Source organism: Lepisma saccharinum, chromosome 8 (genome assembly GCF_977018435.1).
Source record: "Lepisma saccharinum chromosome 8, izLepSacc3.1, whole genome shotgun sequence".
NCBI lineage: Eukaryota > Metazoa > Arthropoda > Insecta > Zygentoma > Lepismatidae > Lepisma > Lepisma saccharinum.
Genome location: NC_139236.1, coordinates 63,863,740 through 63,887,120, shown reverse-complemented (window position 1 = coordinate 63,887,120; position 23,381 = coordinate 63,863,740). Strand labels below are relative to the sequence as shown.

Here is a 23,381-nt window from a genome sequence, read left to right as displayed (position 1 = left end):
TCCTCTGTAGTTTGCCGGATGTCCCTCGCTGCAGTTGACACATTTGGTTGGTTAGTTTCTGTCTTTCTTGTTGCAGTCTCCTGTGTGGTTGTTCTGTGCGCATTTCATGCACCGCAGTGTGGCTTTGCACTGTCTCTGGGAGTGTCCTATGCGCTGACATCTGTAGCATTGGAGCATGCCTGCAGCTCGGTATGCTTCTACTTGAATCTTATAGTATAAAAGTGATTCTTCTTCATAGATTTCTCTGGACCCCTCATATTTCTTGAGTCACCAAGAAAATGGTAAGGGTTTCTTCTCATGCATCGTCCTGTCACTTCTTGTCATTTAGGCCACTTCTTCTATGTCATAGTAGTCCTCTAGTGCTTCTCGGATTTCAGCTACTGGCATATCTATTGGTAGCTTCTTAATAACGACCTTTATGGGTCTGTCCCCTTTTGGTTGTGCCTACGGCATGGTCTTTACCTTGCTGTTGGCAGAATGCTCTGGCATTCTCAAAGGCTGCTGTCGTTTTGGAAGGGTTGTGGGTTTTTAATTTGTATAATTTCTCCCTAGCGACTAAATTAGCTAGGGAGTTTAGTATTGTGTAATGTTCTGATCTTGAGAGATGGTAGGGCCTTTCGAATTTGTTCAATTTGAGAATTTGTGGCAGGGGCATTGCACAAAAAGTGGTTTTAATTCATGTAAATAAAAAAATGAATTAAAAAAAAATATTATTGTTTTTAATTGCATTAAGGTTTAAATGTTTGTGAATGCATATAATTTGCATATTTCACCAACAAAATTTATTAGCATCTGTAGCCTACATGCTTCACAGACAAATGAAGAAAGGTTGGTATATTTTTAAGGCGTTGCACAACATTTTCGTTTATGCTTTTCATGCATTCAAGCTATGTCACCATACTCTTACTTAATTTGTCAGCAGACACCATGAAATTCTATGAAATTAGGTCATTATGAATATTTTAATCTAATCCCATATCTAGACCATTACATTTTATTTGTGAAATGTCACGTAATGCTGGAATGCTCCAGCAGGCCATTGAAACAGGTTATGTTCTGGTGTATCAGTATCATGAAAGGCAGGTCAAGTACATCCCGTGTCCAAATAAGAAATTGATAAGCCCTTTAGAAGTCTGTATATGGTTCATTGTTAGTCATTCCTGAATATCGGGAAGATAATATGAGTCTTCTTCCTGTGGCTATGTTCTTCCATTCCTCCTGCCACTCTCTTATTATGCTCAGCCTGATGTCTTCGACTGTTGGGAGCATATAGTCATAGTAGTACATAAATCTTATCTTCAGGCACTTTCCTGAAAGCCAACACACGTGTGAACCCAGGACTTCTTTCTCTTCCCTGATAAGAAGAAACCTCTTTGGGGTCCGATATGACAATACAGATAAGGTCATTATGGGAGTGAAACAGTGGTTCTCGAGGCACTGTGGACGGACTGTGGAACAGTGTTGAATCCAGCCACTTTCCTCCAGGAAGGACATCAAACTTCACGGTAAGGGGGGATGTCGTAGGTATCAGTAATATCAATAAAACAATACTAATATTTGAAAATTATCCCATACATCTGACATGTGATTAAATTTAATTAAGTGTAATTAGGCTTAATTAACTGTAAATTCAAGAATGAGATTGTGAACCAATAAAATAATATTACAGCATGCAATAATTTACATTTGCATCAAACTAAGGCGTCTAGGCTTTCTACAGCATGTCTCTGGATGACATCATCAATGAAACTGTCTGTTGGTTCCTCATCACCGCCAGCAGTTGACTTCACACATACTTGAAGTGTATCCTGATCCATCATATTTCTTAATTTAGCAGTTAACAAAACGGATGATAATTGAAATGAATTCATTATTTTGACATTTAACTATAAATAGGACTGAATCAGTGCGAGTTCTTCGGGAGGGATCTTTTAATTTGGAGAGGGGGGGGGGTGAATCCCCACATCTCTGGGCCACTTTCTGAATTCATCCCTGCTGTGGAAGCAGGGCCGGATTAAGACGTAATTGGGTCTGATGCTGCATACCGTCGATTTTTTCTGTACAACTAACTTCCAAGGTGAAAAATTGGTAATTATGCGATATCGCCCGAACACCTCTCACACGTTTATTTCGTTAATTTTAGTATTGATACTTACCTATTCTGCATTGCGGAAGATTTTTTAAGGTGAAGTTATTCCTTTTTCTATAAAATAGTGTCAACTTTTCATATTACGAGTCATTATTTGTCTTCCTTGTTCCGCTTGGGTAACAGACAATATGGCGTGCACTCGTCATGGATCATCGCCCGTAGTGCTTGTGTTTTGTCTATTTGAGTGGGTATGCATTGTTTCAACCTTCTTAACCGAAAAATACCTACTTTCGTGTTCATTATGTCATCACAAACCATTGACGGATAGCCCCCAAAAAAACATTCACGATAGCCCCACGAACCATTGACGGATAGCCCCAAAAACCATTCACGATAGCCCCACGGACCATTTCCGGCAAGGTTAGGTTGGGTAAGCAGTTAGAAAAAGAATAAAAGTTACGTTTGGAAACACTGGCGAGACCGAGTGCTTTTCGACGCTCGCGCCATCTGTAGGCACATAATGGAAACAACTGCATAATGTTGTCGCTTTACAGAAAATGTAAGTTCCTTACATAAAAAGTGATTATTTCTTGTTCTGCAGCATTCTATGCTGAAGTTTTCAGTTTCCGCGAAAGAAAATACCTCGAAGAACTTCGACAATGCTACAGAAACTGATTTCAGTAAGTAGTTTCTCCTGTAAACTTGAAGAAATCCGTTCGGAGGATATCGCATATTTACCGAAAAATTTACTACCTGTGTCTAGGCGTCCGAAATTGGGGCTCCGAATTTCATTGTAAGATTTATTTTCAGGTTAATATAGCAAAAGAAAACTGTTCAGCTTTCGGAAAATTCTCGTCTGTTTTCATCTGGGCCTATTTCAGGAATGGGCCTAATGCTGCAGCATCAATAGCACCCACCTTAATCCAGCCCTGTGTGGAAGGTAAAGAAACCCTTGCAGAAATTTGTGCCTCCTACGTGGAGAAGGTTTACGTTCAACATATGACATTTAACTTTCTATATCATTCAGTTCATGGTGATAATTAAAACTTTACGACATCCTCGTATCTCATTATTTAAAATCAATAGACTGTATTTGAATGAAAACGGCAATAATAAATGTGTTGCAACCAGGTGCGTGTATTCTAGGCTACCTGCGAAGGCCAAGGCTCCAAGACTAAAGTACACATGTATTGACAACGTATATGCATCTCTTGACGCTTTAATTTATCTGTCCACAGCAGGCGCGGCTCGTGCATAATTTTCCTGGGGGTTCACCACAATTATGTAAAGTGGACTTATCTAAACCTTTTGAGACACTACACGCTTTGGTTCGTAGAGATAGTACTGGAAAAATTATCAAATTTTGGCCGGTAGATTACTGACAAAGTTAATTTGCTTTATGTTCAGATAACAGTGACAGCACCAAGGAGTGTGTGTGTAGGGGGCGATCATTTTAATTTAAGATTTTCGTATGGTATTGTATTTAGGGGTATCTCAATTCAGAAAATATTCTCGCCTCAATTTTGGCTTTTCCACTCTTGCCAACTCTTTTCTGGTCCCACCACTGTCAAATAGACAATATTATTGGAACTGAATCCTGAACCTACAGTTAAAAATACAAATCTCTGCCTGCTAAAATGAGTATGTATCAATAATCGAACCCAAGACCCCTTTATTACAAGATAATTCATATATAACTATTCGAAAGTATATCGCTAAATCAAAGCGATTCGATTCTATTCTATGCAATATGTTAACTTCGCACACAGCAACAACTACACTCCTTCCAATACACAATCCACCTCCCTCCACTCAACGTATCACCACGCCAAATATATTTCAATCACCAGCCACGCACTTCAAAACAAACTAACAAGTATGGAGGCAATGACACGTAACAAAGTCAATCGCGCGCGTCCCCTCGAACACCCTCTCCTTACAGCTGTACTCTCGTTCTAGAGTATAACTGATCGCACGAAACCCAAACAACTTTTTGGTCGTCTTCTGACGTAAGTGCGAAATGCCTTCATTGTTAGGTTAGGCTTAAATAAATAGTAAATACTACATTTTTGGTCAAGCACGGTAAAGAAACCGAAAATTGCAGTTTATATATTCTAAGACAACTAAACTTAAAAAGCCTAACATGTCAACGAAAGCATTTAGTCTGATGTAAGAAGACCAAAAGGTTGTTTAAGTCTTGTCCGATAAGCGACCCCTCGCCCTCGCGCTATTTTTGACTTTTCGGCTCCTTCCACCTGAAGTGTTTCCATCTTAAGGAAGAAAACTCTGAATGTGTAGGCAAGTTGTTTTCTATCATATTTATCTTATTTGTCCCATCATCTTTACATCTAGCTTTCGTTTGGGGTCACCTCTACATTTATATTACACCCTCTTCATTAATCTAATAAGTCTTGTAAAATATAAGTAATACAAAGAGAATGCCAAATAAATTCAAATTGAAATACACAGAGCAACACTGGAAGAGAGAAGAGCGTGGTTCACTCCAGCTCGCTGGTGATCCTACGAACTGCGCATGTCCGTTTTGACGAGACGACCTTCCTGAAGTCTCAGACTGCATGTATTTTCGCCATCGAAGCATCGAGCTTCTGCTAGCCGTCCAATGCTTTAGCATGGTAGGGGTTGCCTTGTGGAGGTTCAGCGGAGACTTTGCACGAAACGGAACTAGAGGGGAGCTGAGTGGCTCTGGCCCGCGGTTTCTCCTTCTCACTAAGAGAATTTGGCACTCTACACTTATGAACATCTCAGTTATTGTTTATTTTGTATATTACTGGGGGTTCACTGCACATTTGCGCTATACAGCCAACCGCGCCTGGTCCACAGTTTTGCAATTAGCCTTACCCAACTACGACCATATTATTCTCGTTAATTTATTTTATATCTGTATGATGCAACCGTGCTCAGATTAGGTAGTTATCTTGCCCACGCTTGTCAATGCGTTGCTAACAACACTTGTTAGATGTTTATAACCTTGTGTTTTTATCTTTGTCCGTCTATACACCGAGCTGAACTTACTTTAAGCAGGTAAAATAAAGTGGCATACCACATAATTAAATCCACGAATTACGTAGACTGTACACTCAACGGCAAGAAATAGGCGAAATGTTCACCATTTTCATTCAATTTGTTTTCCACAATGTGATCATAATGAATCTGAATAAAAACGTCAATATGCAAAGGACATCATCTGCTTTCAATCAAAATAATTCCATTCCTTAAAACGCCGGGTACAATAAGAAAAGAATGGAAATAGTTATAGACAATTTGCCTACTATTATCTTTGCCGCTGACTACAATTGTCAGACAATTCCACAATGCGGGATATAAAATACAGGATATTCATAAAGGCATGGTGGGGTTTTATATGTGAATAAAATTGCTGTTTACTACCTGTAACGATCCCGAATATTATATATTCGTAACCCTTCCATAGGGAAAATTTGAATTATAATAATATTCTAAAGTTCAATTTTCGGCCATCAGGTGGCGTGCCACCTGATAGCTCCCCATGTGCTGCCTCTAGTGGCGGTTTTCGCACTAGCTGGCTTGCCGTAAATCTCGGCACACAGTCCCACACACTTCATCGGCAGGAACCCAGGGGTACACGACCTGTTGTTGTAGCAGCTACACCTACTTCCTCGTCCAGAGAGAGACGTGCCTGGCCATGGCCCGAATCAAATAGAAGCCAACCATTCGCTCCACACGTGCAATAGGACACTATAAAAGGTAAAAAGGACTGTAAATTGAGCATGGTGTTTTTGGGCCTTTTAACTGAATATTTATGCTAGGTACGTACATACTCCGCTGCGGCCATAGGAATGTAAAATTACAGTATCATACATTTGCTGCACTTAACGTCTTGTTTTATCACGCATTAAGGCGACGATACTCTTCTTTTTTTGATCCCTCCCCCCCCTTTTCTTTTTGTCTCATGAACAGATAAAAGTAAACCAATACCAGTTTCTACGAAAAAGGAAAAAAAACTCGTGCAGATATAGTCAATTGAACTCAAAGTTAAATTACGTTTGGTGCTCCTTGTGCAACGCATTTTTTGTTAGAAGCCAGACGCAGGCGTTTAAATACCCACTGAGCATGCGGAGGCGAACCTAACAGACACGCAGGTCGTGTTCATGGATCTAAATGCGCCACGTTTGCGTGTTAATTCAACCCTTGGCTTCATAAAGTAAAGTTGCGACAAATCGAACAAGAACTTGTAAAATAACGGACAATGCTTGACCGAACCCAGTTAATTCTAGTAGAATCGTTTATCCCCACTACCCTTAACGGTAGCATTAAAATACGCTAGAATCAGCACAAACAATTAAGAGTACATTTAAAGGTTTCTAGTCAAATAAAAGTGAATGCATAGCGTAGATTAATCAAGTACGAGGGAGAGTAGAAGTTAGATTATCTTTGATTTACGTGGCATATCAGGTAATGTTCGTTGTCAAATATATGCACGTATGAACTTCTGATCTGTGATTGAAATGTGATTAATTATCAATGTTTTTGTGATAATACACGCTGGGCGTGTTTCATTCTGTAATATACCGATTAATTGTTAATTTTTGCACATTTTTTTTATGAGTCGTCCTGTTTGACCATATACGCAATAAATCGCACGATACTTTGGTAAAATTGATATTCTGAAATAGTATCTTTGCTAGACCTGCATTCTCATCCTTATGCCATTGTAAGATACGTACATGTACTGGTGAACAGCAGGTTAAACATAAGGTTGTCATTGGGGTATAGAGGCGATGTTTTCTGGAGAGGGAAAAAGCGTTAACATAAACAACTATTGCAATGGAGAAAGCATAAAGGTGCCATTCATTGCCCGACCCTTTGATATATAGACGTTTTGTACAGGGCCTTTGCCTCGTGCTTCTCGCTGATTTTTGCCCGTGAACTCTCGCATTATTAAGTGAGGAGCACGACGCAAATTAATAATTTGTAATCTATAGGACGGGTCTGTTCACTCCCAGTTGCTGTTGCTTACGGCCGCTTCCAGCTTAAATATGGCGGGCAACTGCAACTGTCCCCAACTATAGCGTTACATACCTTACACAGGCGTAACCCGCAACATTAGGAAGAGCAGCTGTCCAAGTTTGAGATGTGTGAATCACATTTCAGGGCCTGTCCGATGGCGCAGTGATAGCGTTGTTGCCTTGTAATCAAGGGCTCCCGGGTTCGATACCCGGTGGAGGCACAAGTGGTTCGGATCCCACTTTCAACTGTAGGTCCAGTCCCGATTAGCCTTACTGTACACAAAGTGGATTTAAAACAATAAATAAATAAATAAATAAAATCACATTTCGTTTATACCGCCAGTTTCCAAAATGGCAGGAGAAGGTATACTGTGTGCTCAGTCTCGTGGTGTCCAAATCTGTTGCCGCAGTGCAGCTGGAGTTTTCGTACCCGGTTTCAAAAGTACGCACTACATTCGCAGATGGTACAGACAGTTCATGGGAACCGGATGCCTATGGAAAGGCAAGACTCGGGCTCAGCCATGTGTGTCCGATGACAACGTTAATGTAGGGATATATAGTGCGAGACGTTTAAGCGAAGTACTGTTGTCTTGCAACCAAGAGATATTAAGGCAGAATCGCACGGAACTGGATTTCCAGTAGGAATGCCCTAGATGGCTCTGGACTGGCTACCTGGCCGGAAATGATGACTGCCTGGCTGGCTCCATGACTGGTTTTGACGATTAGATCGTATTCTAATTGCACTGCCTTTTTCTGCTAGGTTCTGTAGAACAGCCAATCAGAGCAAAATTTGGTCATTTAAGATAATCTCTGGAAAGAGAAAGTTTCTTGTCTGTGGTTTCCGAGTGGTGTTTGTTTTTGTTCGCTGCTCGATGAAAGAAAAGAACAGAAAATGTGCGTTTGGGTTCATTAATACGTGGGTGACACTAAAAGGTTTTAGATGCGGCAACACTGATTGCAGCAATACATTGTCTCTAGGATATGTTGAAGTTAGTAGTCTGTGAAGTGTGATAATGCTGCAGAATTTATAGTTGTTAATTGTTGTGTGCCAGAAATTAGTCAATTATTGTCGTGTGTGTACAGTAAAATGGATTTAACACGGGAGCACTTCAGAGCAATGATTTTTTACGATTTTCGAGCAGGTTTAACGCAGCAGCAATGTTATGAAAGGCTCCGAAATGCATTTCAGGAGGAAGCCCCATGCCGTGCGACTGTGTTTAATTGGTTTTTAGAATTTCGACGTGGACGTCAGAAACTCAGTGATGAATTACGTGATGGTCGTCCTGTGACAGCAACTTCTCAAAACGTCGACAGAGTGCGTCGCATGATAGAGGAGGATAACCGGGTGACATATGCAGTTATTAGTGCAACACTGGGTATTGGTATGAGTCAGGTTCAAACGATCCTGCATGACCGCCTTGGTGTCAGGAAGCTCTGTGCCAGATGGATCCCACACCATCTTACTCAGGAGCAAAAGCAGGCACGGGTCACATGGTGCATGAAAATGCTGGACAAATTTAACCAAGGACAATCAAATGCAGTGTATGACATCGTAACAGGTGACGAAACTTGGGTGTACTGTTATGAACCCGAGAGCAAACGACAGTCGACGCAGTGGATCTTCCCGGATGAAGACCCACTAACAAAAGTCAGGAAGGGACGAAGTGTTGGCAAACAAATGGTTGCCACTTTCTTCAGTCGGACGGGCCATATTGCAACAGTGCCGCTACAGGGACGTCGGACCGTTAATGCTGAATGGTACACTACGGTTTGTTTACCGGAGATCGTACGGAAAGTTCGTGAAAAACGCCCAAGAAGTCGCATTATTGTGCATCAAGACAATGCGCGCAGCCATACAGCAGTACGAACAATTGAATTCTTCAAAGCCTCCAACATCGAAGAAATGACTCATCCTCCTTACAGTCCCGACCTCGCCCCTTGTGATTTCTTCCTGTTCCCTAAAATCAAGGATACATTACGAGGTTCTTCATTTCCTACTCCCGAGGAGGCAGTCACCGCCTTCGTTCAGTGCATTCAAGAGGTGCCTGCAGATGTGTGGTCCCAAGTGCTTTCACACTTGGTTTGAGCGGATGAACAAGTGTGTCAACTGTTATGGAGAATACTTTGAAAAATTATAGCATTCATACTTTTGGTCTCCAGTGTTTTACTTGCGCGTGTCTAAAAACTTTTAGTGTGACCTATCGTATTTAGGAATTTATCCAAAGCGATGAGATTTGTACACAAGAAATGTGATAGCCGATAATGAAAATCATTATTATTATTACCAGTGTATTAAATGTTTACATATTTAGTTGAACAAAATATATATTTTTATGAACGAATCCCGCGAGGCTCATGTATGAATATACATACCCGAGTTAGTTAAAAGCTTGTTGAGTACACCTGGATTACAACACTTTCTTTCGAGCCAATTGCTGGTCCATACAAATACTTTTATTCTATTTCTATTAATTTCATTTTTTAATAACAGCAGTAGCTATTACGTTCTTCAAATCGCTTGTCGATCTTTTCAGCCTGTCTGCTCTGCGCAATGTCTTGTGGGAACAAAAGCATACCGACAAGTACGGTATCGTGTGAAGCGAAAACTAGCAGCTGGGCCAGTACCCACACAGCTGGAAAACCAGCAGGAAATCTAGCCTCGTGTGATCCAGGCTTTAGGTTTGAGTTCTGATGAAAGGACATTGTGCAATTGTTCAGATCCCACCCGTTAAACTGTAGGTCCAATTTCGATTACTCAATCTGAGAATAAAGTAGACCTTTAACCCTAAGTGCAATACATTGGAGAAATTTGTTTTAAGTTCAGCCCTATTTTTTGTTCAGATCTTTTCATTACTGATGAAAAAGTTCACCGCTTTTTCATGCTTACAGAGTAGCAAGTCAATTTAGTTGAATACATAAACCAATGCTTTGTGTTTCACCCATGCTTCTACAGTTAAATAAAGTAGGCTAAATGTTATTGGCACTTTACCTTGTCCAATGTCAGCTAAACTCAATTAAAGCACTCTATTGGACGTGACACTTTGTAGACTAGCTGGCAACTGTGCATGCTAACCCTGGCTAGAATCTCCTCGACTAATGCACATAAAACGAATCAATAGTGTCAAAACTTTCACACAAACTAATGTTTCTGCTTTCTGTTACCTTTAAGCACAGAACATCATTATCTGCTAGAATCGTCACTTTAATCTTAAATCAAGCACGCAACTGTGGTTTCAGAATGTTCCTCGAAAACATGCGTGACAAATAACACAGACTATTGACTGCTCTTGGGGTAACTAAAGTAGATTTAAGGCCTATAAATTAATAGATAACATTCAGGCATGATAAGTTCAAACAGTCATGTACTTTTTGTGTATCTAAGAATATATGCCTGCCTCATTCGCATATCAAGATTGTAGGACAAATATAACAGACTCGGCGCAGATTGTGGTACGAAAGTGACGTCATGTTGTTAAAGGAAGATGAGTGGTAATTTGTTAAACAAAACGGTCATAATTTAGTGCGATATTATTGAGTCGAGCTTTTGTTTGCTGATACGAAAATTACGTTAGACAGCATGTTTAATTGTACTACGAACCGAATTCTCTGTCATACACTTGAAGTGTCTTGCTTGTGTTTCTCCTGAAGTTATTGCTCAATGATAAAACAGTGGAGAGAAACAAGGGATATATTGATGCATAAGGGGGATTTCAGACTGAAGTGACACGTGACACATGCAGCTTTAGAACGAGCCAATCAACATATACGTTTCACACCGTAGCGGTATGACAGGCCGCACAAGACTGCGTTCGATTGGTGAAATCATCAAGCGACACGTGTCGCCTGTCGCTTCGGTGTGAAAGCTCCCTAAGACTGACCTTGAGAAGTGTAGACTTTGCAAGCTTATTTGCCTATAATCATTGAACAGAGGGAGGGGTGACACACATTAGTAGGTACACATGTCGTTTCGATGTATGAGAATAAATCGTGTAGTGATATCGCTTTGAATTATTCACTATTATAAATGTACCATGTCAGAAATTTGCATCCATTAACTTTACATAAGTTATAATAGTTTTTTTTTCTGTTATGTACAGAGCATTCCCTGACATTCGCTACGAGACTCGGCGGCAAGCTGCCCGGCATCAGCGCTTGTCCTTCCCGGTGAACGGGTCAGCGATAGTCCCTAGAGTCGGCTATTAAAATTACAGTTTTCATATTGTGTACTAACCTTGACTACAGAAGGTGTTGAAAATGATGTCCCTCTGCTGCAACACATTCCTGGCATCTCCGAAGGAAATTGGCATCTACACGTGCAAGTTCGTCCACTGTCATTCTCCCGATTTTTCGTACAATACTCTCTTTTAACTCACGGATGGTGTGCGGATTGTCTTTGTATACTTTATTTCCCCATTTTTCTTTACACTTTTATTCAGAACTGACACTGTTACTCTAAACGTTTGTACGAGGTTTAATATAAGCGACTGTCGCGGACCCGTTCACCGGGGAAGACAAGATCTGATGCCGGGCCGCTTTCCGCCGAGTCTCGTAGCGAATGTCAGGGAATGCTCTGTACTTTGTAAGAATGTTTTCCTTCATTTTCATTTTTGTATTAGTTAACACTGATTTGTTTTAAGAGAGACCCTTTTAAGGCCAAAATTATTTACGAGTGTTCCTTTATTATTTTAATCATACCATCCTCATCTTCTCGATTATCCAAAAGTGGCAGAAAAGCGAAGTAAAATAAACCAATTCAATATTGTCCTCGAGGATGAATTCATTTAGTATTCAGTATTGGAATTGTAGGAGGGGAGCAGGGTATAGACCCCTTTTTCTGGATTTTCTTTCCCAGTCTAACTAAATTGTTTCCCAACAAAGGAAAGAATGTTTCCTTCCCTCCCCAGAGAATATATTATAAAATAGACATGATTGTAACCTTCATTAATAATTGAAAGTTCAATGTTATGTGGGAAAGTAATAATTTATTACTGTCGTGCCAAATATTTGTGAATAGAATGGAAAAAGCGGAACTAAAAGTTAGTATTTAAAGAGCTATTTCCTAACAATAGAAATGGTAAATAAATATACACTTTATTACTTTTGTTATTGAATTATTATTATATTTTATATATTCTTCTAAGTAAGACGAAGAATTCCTAATAAATGACGCGTGGTGATAAAAAAAACACTGTGTGAATATGCTACACGGTTTAATGAATGTTATCGATTAAATTTAGGGTAGACCTATGGAATAGATTCGTATTGTCTTTACAGTTTTAGTTCAAACACGAGAACGATCGTATGTTGATCTGAAACGTGCGTTATTTTTACTAATATTTTTTTAAAGACCGATAGATGTCTCCTTGCAACGTGACGTAAACACGAAACTCAATAAACTCTTGTCAGGGGTTGCACCCCAAATACTTGTTTCGGCATTGACGTCATTTATTTATTTTAAGTGAACACGAAATCATGATTATATAAATAGTTTCCTGCGTTTAAGTACTTTACATAAAATATGCAAACCCAACTCCGCGGATAATTTTCCGTGGATGAAGCTTCAGCTAGTTCCCCGTAACAACAACAGATGGCTCTGGCTGTTGCTTGCGTAGTATTTCCAAGTTCAATGTTGTGAACGAGAGTATAATTTCGCACGAGCATGAGATTTATTGAAATAATTTTTAAAATGAAGAGAGCTTTTGTTAACTACTAGCAGCTTTGTAAACGTTTCTGTGAAATCATAGAGTTTTCGAGACCTGCAACAGTAACTCGTATACATTAGTAGTAAAAATAGATCAACACGCAGGTGCCAAGGGGTTAACTGGATTATAGAGTGGAACATAGTACATCACCGTTAAATTTACATATGTATATGTATGAGGACCGAACTGATTGGTTAACCAGTAAAGTAACAATACGAAGCTTATCGCTAGTGCCCATGTTGAGTTGACGATGGCCAACAATTTCTTGTAATCAGCGAATATCCTGGACACAGATTTGACATAAATATCATGAAGCTAAATATACAAGTATGCAGTCTCATCTACATAGCACTTCCGCCGGCCTCCGTGGCGACGTGGTTAGCATCGCGCGCTACAACGGAAAGGTCCCAGGTTCGAATCATGGCATGGGTGTTATTTGTGTCCCTTCATCAATTTCATGATATCACTCATTCTCATCTTCGCGATTAGTCAAGAGTTGCAGAAAATCAATGTAAAGTAAACGAAATAATTAATTCTTGTGACACAGTGTGTTCCGAACGAATGGGCACTTAACATCATAACTTTTTCACTCTGTATAAATTTGGGAAAATGATGATTGAAAGGTAAAAGATAACACATTGCACTGTGCTTCATGTTCGGCCACCGGAATCCAGCACGGTTGCTCCCGGGTACCCAGAGAGTAGAGGCTGGGTGAGCCCCAGAATCTCTTTATGCATGGACATTCCGGATAGAAATTCACATGATATTACTACGGGAATCGAACCCTGGTCCCTCGCATGGCAGTCAATATCCCTACTGACTGTATCACCGAGGCTCTGAAAATGATTGAACTATTACTTTTTCCATGTTTATTAAATAATACTTAGGCAATATATACTTTCAGAAATCGCTCTTGCGATTGTTCTATTTGATCGAAGAAATCAAAATCAAAATAATAAACATGGTGTCGTAATGGAATCGTCTGAGGAAGATATTTTTTGCAACTTCAGAATCGTCGCATTCAGCATCAGAGAATATGCCACAGAACGCACTATACTATTATCCCAAGTACCTCTGGAGCAAGGCCACGCATAATGGTAGAGAAGGGGAGAAAGCGAGTGGGCAGAGCCAATCAGTACGCGCTGCTGCAAACGACCGGTAGCTGCAGTCGCTTTCCTCCTCCCCCGTTCCATCGCACGTGTTCGTTGATCGAGCCGTCTCGAGTTACTACTTACGCGCAGAGACTTGCTTTCGTTCGCTCGCTCCAGAGATCCCCGAGACGGAGTATAGATTTTTATTTTTCATACATAATGATGTATTGAATACTGTAAATAAGTGGCTACTTAATAATTATTTGTTAATCATATCAATAATAGTTTTTATACGATAATTTTGATTTATAGTAGTGACGCCAGGATATTTATCTGGGGATGATCGGGAGGTAAATATTCTCCTGTAAGAAATTATAGCCGGCTTTCGTGGCGGAGTGGTTAGCATATCGCGAAACGACGCCAGTGGTCCAGGGTTCGAATCCCGGCCTGGACATGGTTGTTATTTGTGAGCGTCCCTTCATCAATTTAATCATCTTTACTCATCTTCATATTCGCTATTAGCCAAAAGTGGTAGTAATGCGAAGTAAAATAAACCAAATCACTCAATTAATCAAGAAACTAAAGTATTTATTTATTTATTGACTTCTTACTATTATACATAACACCGTAAACGGTTGCAGTTCTGTCCACTTAATTCTATTTCAGAATAGTGATAGTACTTGGATAATTACCTCACTGAAACAAAGAAAAACAGTTGATAGTGAAATGGGTAAGATAATAGAAGTAAAGTTCAACAACTATCCGAACACTAGTTCGTTACCCCTTCCAACAACTTTACGCACAACATATAGCTACCTTATTATTAGAATAAATAACAAATTCTTAAGAAGAAAATTCATATTTATTAGCACCGATATCCAGGCTTGTTAAAGGTCCAGAAATATTAAGTAAATTCAATTCCGGTTCAGGAGAGAGAATCGACAAGCGTAAATAATTTCTGTATTGTAAATAACCTTTTTATATGTGAAGTATTCCAATTCGGTCCAGGAACCTTTTACCCGGGAAAATTTAAATACGGTCGAGGATTCTTTTTTCCGGATGAATTTAAATACGGTCGAGGATTCTTTTTTCCGGATGAATTTAAATACGGTCGATGAATCTTTTTCCGGATGAATTTAAATACGGTCGATGAATCTTTTTTCCGGATGAATTTAAATACGGTCCGGGAAATTTTTTCCGGACAAATTTAAATACGGTAGAGGAATCTTTTTCCCGGACGAATTTAAATACGGTCCGGGAAATTTTTTCCGGATGTTTAAATAGATTCCCAGTTCCGCAATGAAATAAAATATACTCAACTTGGACCGAGTTTAAATTATGCGAGAAAAAAAGGCTCCTGTCCTGTTACGAAAACCAATAGAACCCATTAGAAATGATGTGTTCCTGGCCCTTTAACAACCCTGCCGATATCCTCTAAAATTATAAAGACACTCTCTTCCTTGTGACAATCATATTATTTCGACGTTTACCTGCAAAGTTGTCCCAGATGTTCGAATCAATACGGAACATGTATGTGGTAATATTTTTCAAACTATAACAATTTTTTAAAACTAAATGGGGGGAAAGTTCTTGGTGGACCTAGGCCTCCCCCTTCTTAGCGCTTCCACCATGGCATTAGGGATCATCTGATTAAATTTCCTCGTCTGTTCCCTTTAAAGGCAGCCGGTCACAGATGCAATGGCGCCAGAGTTCCACAATGCACTCCCGTTTAACGGCGTTGTGAATGTGGGTGAAGAAGTTTACTGCCTGAGGGGAAGGGAGGGAGGGAGTGTAACATGTTCCAACTTGCTGGAAAGATAACGGTTATGTAATGCAAAATAGCAGAGAAGGGCGGGCTTGTTACTTGGCTGCTTTTCCAAAAGATGATTCAATGCCCAGATCCATTCTGTTCCACTATCGTCTTACTCTGTTGAAATCCTTTAGGCGTGCCAAAATTGCTCGCCTTTCAAGAAGAAACTGCGCTGTGAATATATGCTGTTTCTGTATGGACTGGCTTGGTGCGGCGCTTAAAGATGCATCCTCGAGTATTAGGGAGCGTTGTTAAAGTCCAGGATCTTTTGCGAGAAAAATTGTTCCGGTGCTGTTGCAGAACCCAATAGAATCCATTATAAATTATGCGTTCATGGATATTTAACAATCCCAGGGTTAAATGTCCAGGTATTTAAAATAAATTCTATTTCTGTCCAGGAGAGAAAATCAGCATGCGTAAATGGACAGGTGATACAGTATTGCTACATGATAGGGCCAAGCTCCACACGGCAAAGGAACTAAGGGGATGCTCCTTATTGGCTTGGGAAGTTCACATTTTCGGTGCTCAGATAGGCTAATTGACGCTAGACCTACAGTTTAAAGTTGAACACCAACCTCTGTAGAATGTGCCTACACCGGGATCGAAGCCGGGAACTTTGATTACAATGCGACGGCGCTACCTCTGCGCCATCTAAGAGGCATGAATGAACTTTTTGGTGATCTTGAACAAAATTGCATCGTAGCCGTCACCAACTTTCATAAAAATGTGACTGAACTTTTCGGGAATTCTAAATAAATGGCCGCGTTATTGAAATAAATTCCCGCGGGTGAACAACCATGTTTGTGTCCAATTGAAGCAAATATTTTGTTACCAACACTTGTTTTTGGGTTATTCGAAATAAGCATTTCTTTCAGTGTAAAATCCTGAGAATTCAATTAAATCATTTGGTTAAAGACTAACCACATGTTTTGTAAGCTAGTCTTCTTTCTCGGTTCCAATTGAGAGATTGCTTTCAGAGAAACACGACGTATATCCCGTACAAAGAGATATTCTGCAACAATGAACTGAATCTTGTTCTATCTTTTGTTAGATGGCATTGTGCCACAGAGCTACAAAATTTCCCGCGGGACACTCCTCCTCGCTCTCAGAAGACTTACATGTCCCGCGAGACCTATTCATAAATCATTCTTTATTGCCCTTGACGTCATTCATGTAACTTCTGAAGACTGCAGTCTCTTAACGTTTGTCGGACGTTGGCGATGCGTATCAGAGAACGTTCAATAAAATAGTCAATTCAGGTTGGGCACCGTACCGTTATGAGCGAGTTCATTGGTTGAACCTACCGTCGCGCCAGAACGGTGTACGACTTGAATTTAATGTCTGAAGTTTCATTGCTTGGGGTATGAGCCTCATTTACTGGAAAAATTATTAATAATACCTCTTTTACAATTCCTTTATCCAATTGCGTGCCCAAGAGAGATGAGGGGAGCTTAGAATTCGCCTCTTTGACCCATTTTTCTTAAAGTATAGTACTGGCCACTGAAGAAAACCATTCGACTTCAAAAAGAACACTCCCCATAAAACTAGAGATCCAGTCTCAGTTTTGTGCATTTAGGTGCAGTTAAACTTTTAAACAGCTTCTTCTTAAGATATATTAGTATGTTTTAAACAAATTCCCCAACAGATGTCATAGTTGCCAGATCAATTTTTAAGCCATTCTTTTGATACAGTGAAAACAAAAAACCTCATTTATAGAGGGCTGATTTATAGGCACGAAAACCTCTAAAAACATGTACAAAGGTACGAACTTGAACCTATTATTTCGATTTTCTTGGTTAGTTGTGCAGTTTGTACTGACATTGTTGCATAGTTTGTTTTTTCGGTAACAGTAGTATAAGCCGGAGACACATTAAAATCGTTTGTTTTCAAATAAAAATGATTGCTACTTACCTCATATGCATAGCGGAAGATTTTTCAAGCTGGGGATCACTTTTTTTCCCATGAAAAAAGCGTTATTTTTAACATTATAATCATTTATTGGTCGTTGCTAATTCGGCGGGCAAATTTTGACTCACGTTGTCTATCGTCAGCTGATATTCAGTATCGTCAGCTGATGTGCAGTGTTTCAAAACTTATGAACCGATAAATGCCGTACAAACTATTCACAAAAGGTTTTTAAGCGAAAAATTGAGGCTAGACTCTACTTTACGACCTTATCTGCATGGTGATTGCTTCTTTGCGTTCGCAGTGCGCGATCGTGGTGCGGCACCCGGCATCTCTTCGGGTAAGTACCTTTTTCTTTTTACACTTTCTGCTCACGATAGCCCCACTATCCATTCACGGGGTCGAGGTATGCCTACGAGGTTAGGTTAGGCCTGTTAGGTTAGGTTCCATTAGCACTCATTTCACCCCTAAATATGTGCTTCATCATCTAAAAAAATCCTCAGTACGTTCAATTGCGCATATCCGGACAACATCGGTTTTTCTCGATTTACTCTTTCAGGAAATTTTTGCTCGCTTTGGGATTTACGTTGTTGAATTCCTTATAAAATAAGCTTTCCAACGATATATGACACGTATTCCTTAGGAAAAGGACGTAAACTAGAGTCTTACCTTACATTGAAAAAAAAACCGCTCACACGTCATATTGTCAAACTTCCGCGTGGTTGCTACACTGTGAGGGGGTTACATAACCGAACGCACGGAACATTTGATTCACGTAGTCGACGGTAATGGCGGCACGAGCTATCGTACAACGGAGATACATGATTGACGAAAAATACCTTATTTACAGGCAAAATACGTTGCACGATTCTAAAAAACAATTTCCCCGGCTTCAGAAAGTCCTCAAGAACGCAATTCCGTAAGTATTTTCTCGTCTTTTAGTAGATGTATTTATGATAGGGACAGCGCGAGAAAGGAAGAGCACCTCCTCAAGCAGATTTGCTATACTTAAAACAAGCTCAACATGCCCATATGAGCTTTTTGCTCTAGTGTGGAACTCTTTCTAACCCAAGATTTTTGTAAAAATGCCCTCGGGAATTTTTCAGAAAGGAAGAGCTCTTCTCATGCAGATTTGCTATACTTAAAACAATGTCAAGTTCTCTTATCATCTTATTGCTTATAGTATGTTTTTCTGTCAAAATCCCAGGAATCTTGAATTGATATTTATTGGGTTCTGAGACCCAGTGGAGTGTGGTGCATTGCCTTGTAATCAGGAGGTTTTTGGGTTTGAGTCCTCATAAAAATCTGATGGCAAAATGTTAATATTGTTGTTTTGTAAACAAGGGGCTCCGGGTTCGAGTCCTGAGAGATGTGGCACTCCATACGTGAGATTTTGAGAATAATTACTGCTAGTTGATAGCTCCCAGATCTGAAAACCTGGTAAAAATGTTATACAACAGAGCAAAATTATTCTCTATTAAGAATCACCAGAGTTTTGTTATCTGGGTAAAATATCAGCTCAACAATACGGCCAAAAATTGCCTGATCAATACAATAGAATGGAGGTCAAGTAAACATAATTAATTGTTCCCATGTTCTTTCCAATCTTTTGATCAGTCCCATGTTTCCGCCAACAATTAATCTTGCTTGCCCGGGAGTTGTATGCCAGCAGATATAATCTATACTGCGTCTTTTCAGAGTTATTCATCATCAAAGAGTAATTGCCTTCTTTCTGTATGCCTGAGTGATTATATCTGTTGATATTACCTACACTGTGCCTTTTCCGAGGAAAATTACATGTCATTTATCATGGGACTCAAAGATAAATTCTTATCTGTACTGTGCCCCCTTTCAGGGACCATCCATCATATTGAGGAAATTCCTTCTCGGATATTGTCATTCAAACCGAATAGCAGGTTTGGTCTTGTTGCTATAGGCTCAAGTCTTTAACTTACAGAATAATTATTGCACTATTTCTGTATTTCAGCTTTTGGCAGATGTGTTGTGTTTTGGGTAGGTATCTGCTACGAGCAGAGGTGCTATAAAATGGGTAGGTAATATATTTTCTGACGGTAAAGTGTTGTTTTATATCCAAAGGGCTTATGTGTTTGAATCGGGCCTCTAGAACTGCTCTGTGACCCTCTCATTTCTTACATCATAAACATATGATTTTTCCCCTATGAGAATGACACTACATATGGTGTCATCGGGTAAAGCCTCGTGGAATTCACAGATAATTTTAATGTTTGTTCTGTCATTAACCACAACCTGTTTCCTTTTTGAAGTGTTAATTACAAACATGGGTCTCTGTGCTTTGAATTCATCTGGTGTGTAATATATGTCAGTACTGCCTGTAGTGACACGCTTGAAGGAAGAAAATGCCTCATATAACTTGAGGAAATCATCCTTGGACATGTCTAAATTATAATTTTCTCTAGGAAAGACCTCATTTCTGCCATTTTTAAGATATATGTTTTTGATGTTGCAGTTATCAAATCTACTTGAATTTTTTTCCTGATTGTTGTGTCTTCCAGTCTGAAACAATACCACTACAAAATCAGGCATGTCAAATTGAATACTGGAGAATGAATTTGTAGCATCAAATTCATAATAAGAACCAGTGGCAACCTTCTGTACGCATTGATATGTATAAAATTGCAGAGGAATCTGTGGATTTTTTTAGGATATCAGCTTTGTATTTAAGAGCATAACTGGCCTCATATTCAACAACTGGGATTCTTAGCTCCATAGTCTGAATAATGCATCTGCCTGCATCAGGTAGGGTATTAGGCAGAGCTTCTCCTGTAGAGTTTAATGTGCTGTACCTCATCAAAGCATTATTATCATTTGCAGCTCTTCTAAATGTGATTCTTAACCCGCCCTTCCACATAATATCTTTGTAATCTGAGAAGAATCCTGGCAACAGGCGCATGGGGAACAGCACTGTGTGGTTCTTAGATAATATCTTATCACCAGCTTCAAACCCGCCTATTTTGTAGTAAGAAGCCTCGGTTTTGGATAATTTTAGTGTGGCCAAAGCTGTGGAGGTAATGCCGGGATAATCTATTCTGTTTATAACAACACCATGCTTTCTGATCTCAATTTCAGAGAACAGATGCGGCACAAAATTGTCCACCAATCTTATATTTGAATTTGCCGGATAATCTGTTCCATCGAGCTTTACAACATCAAATTTGATGTATAGATCTGCTCTGTGAGGGTGTATAAAGCCATCCCCTACATCAAGATCAACCTCAATTTCTGTGTTGGGTTGATTTAAATTTGCAAATGTCCTCCTGTTTGGGGGGAATGATTGTAGCTCATAACTCTCAATATTTTCCATTGTATGTATTTTTATTTAAATATTAATCTCTATGATTGCAGTTGTTGTGGCTCCAGCAAAATCAACTAATTCTTCTTTTTCATTAGTGACCATCAATTCAATATTATCTATTCTATTATGGCACACAGGAAAATATAATGTTGGGGATGGAGTGTAGATGATTGGCTCCATAAATTCAGAATTAGGTTTGAATGTTGCAATGATGCCAGTTTGTTTGTGAGTGCCTATGCCATTTGATTTGGTGATCATACCCTCAGCCACATTACAGTGAATATTCAGAGTCTCTATGGCTAAGAATTTAGGTATATTCATAGCAGTGTGTTTGATGCCTGCTTCAAGTTTTGTGTTGTTCTCAAAGCCTAACAGCTCTCCTATAGTACCCAGATCCACTGTTTCTGTAGCAGATACAATCTCTACTCTGTGAGTGACAGAATTTTGACTTAACACTACACCTCTGGGTAATTGAGCATTTAGAGTGGACAGATTATATTGCCCTGGAGTGATGACAATTTTTTGATCCCCTACAGCAATTTTGTTGTTGTGGTGTGTAATATTAGGGATCAAGTACATGCCGTAAAATGCTCTGAGAGCTATTGTTTTGGGATACACTATGTCATCATGCAATTTGAGTTTCAATATTGAATTTTGGCTGGTGAGATGGAATACCCCCATGATGTTTCAAATACCACAAGGCTTTTTGAAAATTTTCAATTGATGGTTTATTTATTTGAGACATATATCTAAGAACAGATAAACACAAATGTCCGCAATTAACATCTTTGAAGTTTTGAACACGGGCATTATTGTAATAAAGATTAGCTGATTTTAGATATTTTACTAAATTTTCAGGTGGAACACCTCCAAATGAATCAAACACAAATGCCTCATTGTTTAAATATTTAAGATAACAAATCCAGTGAGTGCCCTGATTTTTGTACTCATCCAAATTAACAATGCCACACTCTTTGTTGAGTGGTTGTTCTGGTAAAGAATCAGACATGTACACACCCCTAAAATGTTTGATGCCCAGTGGCTTGATTAAAGCTTCAATATCTTGGTTTGTAAGCGGCTCTTGTTTTTTTTAAACTTATTCATGGCTCTCTTAACACCTTTGCCTTTTTTCTCCATGGCCAGGTTATGGCGCCTCTGCTCATCTAATTCTGCCCTATTTTTCTTGGCATCTATTACTGTTTTTGCTATGGCAGCTGATCCCCCAGCCAAGCTCCCCACAGCCCCGAGAGCAGCTAAGATGGCCGGGATGGTAAATATGAAACCCCCCACATGTGATTTTTTTCTAGATTGCTGTAATTTTTTTAATTGGGGGGTACTAAGCAACAATTTCATACCATGTCCCTTTGCAAGACAAGAATTTTTTTTCTTGCGCTGCTTTTTGGTCAAGAGACTGTCAATAGTTTTAAGAGATTTGAGACCTGCATAAGGTATTTGATACATAACACCCTTGGCCTTCATTGTAGGTTTATTATATACATGTTCACAACCCCCACCCCAGTTTTTGTTTGGTGCTCATAGCTATGGTGGTTCCCAATGCTGCTATTTTTTCACTCAAAGAAGCATCTTTGCTTACAAATCTACCAAATGCAGCCTCTTCTAATTTCTTGTCTGCAACATGTCTCTTGTCAAGATCAGAATGTGTGTTGTATGCTATGTCATGGTCTCTACAAGCAGCATCTAGGGGATTTATACCAGGATCACCTCTGTTTAATCTATGATCCAATTTTGTGCCTGGACCACAATACTGATAGCCTGGAATGTGTAGTTCAAATGGCAGCTTGTTTATAATGTCATTAACAAGCCCCCGACCCTCAGAGACATTCCAAAATTTGGGGGGTAGAGTATTAATAATTTTTATGAGATATCCAATCCCCTTAGGGTCATTCACTATAAAATTAGACAATTTTGTGCTTATCATGTCCATAATTCCAACCTTTTCATTGTAAAAATTGTGGTTCCCAGCATTTTCCTCCCCAGCTATCACCAATAACCTATCTACAAGTTTCCTGACATCATCAACCCACACAAATTCTTTAGGCAGGGTGTTGTATTGTTTGATTCCACTGCCAGTCTTGATCTGTGACCATATGGGCTTGATTAAATTATTGTATTTTGCTCCACTGCTAGACTTGACTCTTTTTTGTGTGGGATCATTGTTCTGGTATAGAGCATCTGATTTTATTAATATTTCTTTGTAATGCTCATAATCTTGATCTGTATAGCTGCCAGGCCTTTTCCTAGTCATCAGTTCCCACAACCCAGGTGTGCCGGGGTACTTAACAAAAGCACCTTTTTCTCCGAGACGAGATTCTGAATATACAATCAGATCATCTCCCATAAATGTTACTCTGAAATTGCCAATTCTATGTATGATACTGCCATCAAGCTCTGTGTCAGCATATAAGCCAAAGACCTCATCTTTG

General features: G+C 39.5%; 1 protein-coding gene across 1 annotated transcript in view; it reads right to left on the bottom strand.

The window, feature by feature from the left end:
- Nucleotides 1-10,161, bottom strand: part of LOC145991063 (WD repeat domain 54-like) — a 35,395-nt gene extending 25,234 nt beyond the window's left edge. Inside the window, exon 1 of the mRNA XM_083126778.1 lies at nucleotides 10,085-10,161. The gene's annotated coding sequence lies outside the window, so the exon portion shown is untranslated. The remainder of the gene's footprint in view (nucleotides 1-10,084) is intronic.
- Nucleotides 10,162-23,381: the final 13,220 nt, after the last annotated feature.